Source organism: Lutra lutra, chromosome 5, assembly GCF_902655055.1.
Source record: "Lutra lutra chromosome 5, mLutLut1.2, whole genome shotgun sequence".
Taxonomy (NCBI): domain Eukaryota; kingdom Metazoa; phylum Chordata; class Mammalia; order Carnivora; family Mustelidae; genus Lutra; species Lutra lutra.
In genome coordinates, this window is record NC_062282.1 from 62,817,256 (window position 1) to 62,822,403 (window position 5,148).

The window sequence follows — 5,148 nt, forward strand, 5'->3', positions numbered from 1 at the left end:
GCTGAGCTCTGTGGGTTTTTCCTCTTTATCCTTTTCTGGAAAGAGCATAGTTTGAACCCCCATGCTGTTATTTTACTTCTGGGTAATCCTAGGCTCATCTCTTTCCCTACCAAGCCTCTAAGCCCACAATTGTAGAATGGGTTTACAACTGCCTACTTTGTGGATGGTTTGAGGCCCAAGTGAGAGATGGTAAGGGTAAGGAACCCAGGCCTTACCCTACCCCTTCCCATTATGACTCACTGAATCTCCTGTTTCCCCCTTCCCAGCAAGCTGTTCTTCTAGTGTCATGCCACTGTTTGACATCAGAACCTGGGGAGAAGGTCCCCACAGAACACTGGTAGGTGTGGTTGGGTCAGAGGCCCAGTTCAGGAAAAGGTCCCTCCTTGAGACCAGCCAACACCATGGCTCTGGTGGGTGGGGTTGGGCGGCAGTGGTAATGGTGTGGCTAAAGACCCCGGGCTAGGCAGTGGAGAGGCTGCTGCTGGCTGAAGATTGAGTCAGAGAGATGGTCAACGTAATCTGTTCTCTGGTGATGGTAGTGGGGCTGGAATTGTGGGCCTGGCAAGCACAGGGACATGAAGGAATATGAAATCAGTGGATGTTGACTTGGGAGGGAATTGGGTCTTTCTGACCTGGGCTCTTTTTAGTTTTAGACGGCTTAGAAATAAACCTAGAGGCAGTTGGGGGTGGGGGTAGTGGGAAGGGTTTGAACTCCGAAGGCCTGGACTCCCCACCCTCAGTGTGTGGCCTTGAATAATTCACTTCCCCTTGCTGCATCTCCACTCCCTCCTTCTTGTGACGGCAGTAATGACAAGTGCCCCAGGACTGTGGGGCACTCCGGGTAGCCAGGGATGGCATTATCCTACAAACTCTGTCCAACTCCTGCCCTCAGAATGGATTTTGGGTCTGTGCTGGGTTCCCAGAGCAGGGAACCTTTATTCTAAAGGGTGGTACTCACAGGTTTGGGTCTGTGCTGGGTTCCCAGAGCAGGGAACCTTTATTCTAAAGGGTGGTACTCACAGGTTACCTCAGCTCACTGTCCCCTATGAGTGTGGGCAAGCCGCTTAGCATGTGAGCTTTGGTTTCCCCATATGTAAACCAGGAATACTATCCATCTAGAACTAAGTAGGACCATGTGTGAGAAAGGGCCCGAGTGGGTCACACCCAGAATGGGTGCTCTCAGGAGGAGCTGGCTTCTGCCTGCCCTGTTCTCTTTCAGAACCCACAGGCCTTGGACTGTGCTGTATGACAGCTCCTGCCTTTGCTCTGTACCTTCCATGACTCCACCTTTCCCACCAAACCCAAAGCCCACCATCCCTGGCCTCAGCCATCCATTCGGCCCAGCCCCCGTTACTGTCATTGGCTCTCTTGTTCTCTAGGCGAACTCTGTGAGCCTGTGTTCCCACCCCCACACCTTTGCTCACACTGCTCCCCCTCCCCCTGCCATGATGCTGTCCCCTGGGGGCTCAGCAATATCTTTCTCCATCCCCCGAGACCCAGCCAAAGCGGCATCTCCATGAAGCCTTCCCTGGTTTCTCCAACTTCTCCTGCCCTTGGGTCCTGGAGGACTTTGTCCAAACATTCCAATTGTGTAAAAGTCTCTTTGATCTTTAGCTTACCCTCCCTGAGTTACTTGAGGGCAAGTACTCTTTTTCTCATCTTTGGACCTCCACACCCTATGACCTTGGATGCAGCCATGGCGTATAGTAGGTTGGTAATCTGTGGCATGGTGGAAGCATACTGTCGAAAAATCAATGAAGAGAGAGGGTCAGAAATGGTCATTTATTAAGCTTCTCCTCTGTGCCACTGCCTTATAGTATCATCTAAAGAACTAATCAGTGTTGGGCACTTGGGGAGCTCACTCCGTGAAGTGGCTGCTCAGGTCATGGTCCAGGGTCCTGGGATCAAGCCCCGCATCGGGTTCTCTGCTCAGTGGAGAGCCTGTTGCTCTCTCTCCCCCTGCTGCTCCCTGTGCTTGTGGATGCGCTCGCTTGCTCTCTCTCTCTGTCAAATAAATAAAATCTTAAAAAAAAAAAAAAAAAAAAGAACTGTGAGGTGGTTGTTAGCCCCGTTTTTCAGGCAGGGAAACAGGCTTAGAGAGGGAATGTGCCCAAGGTCGCACAGCTGGTAATCCTCAGACACAGATCCAATGCCTGGCCCTGTCCAAATGAGATGGAGCAGAGCCCAGGCCTCCTGCTGTAGGAACCTCAGTTTGTTAAGGCCGCTGCCTGTGTGTACCATCCTAGGCAGCTCTGGCGGAAGCCCCTGACTTCCCACTTGCCTGGAACGCTGCTCATGGGGCACAAGGGTCCCTGGCACTGGCCCTAGAGGGACCCTGAACCTCTTAGGACCCCCAAATCCTGCCCTGGTGTTCCTGCTGTCTGAATTCACTCTGTGTTTGGGATTTGGGTGAGGCAGAGGCAGGGACCACTTGAGGGGCTGGCAAGGGGTGACTCTACTCTCCACGCCCAAGCAGTTAGGACAGAACAGCTGCTGTTGCACAATCCTTACAAACACATACCCAGAGGCAGGCCTGAGAGGGGCTAGGGAGCCGCACCATCTGAGTCAGCCCTCTCATCTGAGCGACAGGGGCTCAGAAAGGTTAGGCAACCTATCCAAAGTCACACAGTGTTCAGAACATTCTGGGTCTAGTCAGCATTGTGAGAGCTGGTGTTCAAAAACCATAGCATTCATCTCCAGAGGGTGGAGTTACTTTCATTTTCTTCCTTAAAACTCTGTATGGTTTGACTTTTTCAACATGAATGTGGAACTGTTGTAATCAGGGGGAAAAAAAGTTAAGAAAATATTAGAAGGCAAGCATATTTAGGGTAAATCATATTCACTCTATTTAGGGTAACTTGTTAAAGACAAGTGATAGAGTTAGACTGTTTGGCTTAGACTCCCAGCTTGACCACTCATCAGCTGTGTGTCCTTGGGAAAGTCACTTTACCTCTCAAAGACTCAGTTTCCTCGTGTGAAAAAGGAGGATAATAATAGCATCTTATAGGGCCGGCCGGTATGAAGAACACCTCCACCCTCTGGAGATGAATGCTACGGTTTTTGAACACCAGCTCTCACAATGCTGACTAGACCCAGAATGTTCTGAACACTGTGTGACTTTGGATAGGTTGCCTAACCTTTCTGAGCCCCTGTCGCTCAGATGAGAGGGCTGACTCAGATGGTGCGGCTCCCTAGCCCCTCTCAGGCCTGCCTCTGGGTATGTGTTTGTAAGGATTGTGCAACAGCAGCTGTTCTGTCCTAACTACAGCTCCTGACCCAAATCGAACCCACTCCCTCTTTTGGTACCACCCACAAGCTAAGAATGGTTTTTTACATGTCCAAGGGTTGTGGAAAAAAAAAATCAAAAGAAGAATAATACTCTGTGGCACATGAAAGTCGCATAAAATTCAAATTCTGGTGTCTGTCAACACAGTTTTATTGGAACATGCCCACACCCATTGGTTTACATGTCCCCTGCGGCTGCTTTCACACGGTGATGAGAGGTGAGTCCTTGAGACACCGTATGGCTCAAGAAGCCTAAAATATTTACCTCTGGCCTTTTACAGGAAACGTTTGCCAACCTCTGATATGAGATCATGAATGAAGAGCACTTTAGAACAATGCCTGGCACAGGGTGTTTAGTAAACTTTGTTATTATTAATATGTGGGTATTTATAAACTCTTCTTCCCCTAGGATGTGTTTAAAAGCAGTAATTGTTGGGGCGCCTGGGTGGCTCAGTCAGTTAAGCATCCGACTTGGTATTTCCACTCGGGTCATGATCTCAGGGTTGTGGGATCAGGTTCTGCACTGGGCGTGGAGCCTGCTGAAGATTTTCCCTTGCCCTCTGCCCTCTGGCCTCTGCCTCTCTCTCTCTTCCCCTCTCTAAAAAAATAAATAAAAATAAAAGCAGTAATTGTTTTTATAATATATTTCATTGAGACTAAGGCCCATTTTTTTTTTAAAGATTTTATTTATTTATTTGACAGACAGAGATCACAAGTAGACAGAGAGGCAGGCAGAGAGAGAGGGAAGCAGGCTCCCTGCTGAGCAGAGAGCCCGATGTGGGACTCGATCCCAGGACCCTGAGATCATGACCTGAGCCGAAGGCAGTGGCTTAACCCACTGAGCCATCCAGGCGCCCACTAAGGCCCATTTTAAAAAATATTTTAACATTCCTCAAAGTGGAATGTGACTTACAGTCAGAGGCATATCATAGTTAATTGACATAGTTAATTGGTAGCATTTTTCCTTCTTTTTTTTTTTTAAGATTTTTTATTTATTTATTTGATAGAGGTTATAAGTAGAGAGGCAGACAGAGAGAGAGGAGGAAGCAGGCTCCCTGCTGAGGCTCCCTGATGCAAGGGCTCTATCCCAGGACCCTGAGACCATGACCTGAGCCGAAGGCAGAGGCTTTAACCCACTGAGCCACCACCCAGGCTTTCCTTCTTAATGGCACATAAATTAGTGAGGGGGTCTTAGAACTGCTGACCTCTTATGTCCAGTAAAATACAATACAGTAAAAGGTTTGAGATGGGCAGGAATTAAAACACTGCCACTCAATTAATGAGCTTTGACAGGGGGAAATGCTTCTTAATAAATGAGTACAACTCAGGTGCTAAGTGTCAGGGTACAGATTGGGGAGGCCAACAAAAGGACCCCTACTCAGCTAGGAGAAGGTTATGAGGGAAAGATGCCCAAAGGAGAGGACGTCTACATAGAGACAGAAGGACTGACATAGAATCGAAATGTCTGGATGAAATGTCTCTGAGAGTTGCGCTTTGATTATTGACCGCTTCCCCCAAGGAGCCTCAGTTTCCTCGCTTGTAAAATGGGACAGCAATAACCTCAAGAGACTGACTCTCAGATTTGCTGTGGGACAAGATGAAGCCCCAGTATCTTGTGTGAACTGTCTCCATGGCTGACCATTTCTGTCTCTCCTAATAGCTTGGGAGAAGGAATGTGGCTCCTTGCCTCTCTTGGTCCCCGGCAAAGCAGGTTTGTTGAACAAACACATGAAGATGAGCCCAGGAGAGGGACCAGGAAGTAGCAGGGCCTCCATGACTCAGACAGGCTTGTCTCTGAACCAAGGACACAGCTTGCCAACATAGCCCTGAGCCACGCCCCGGGCAACCAGGGGAACTGACGCC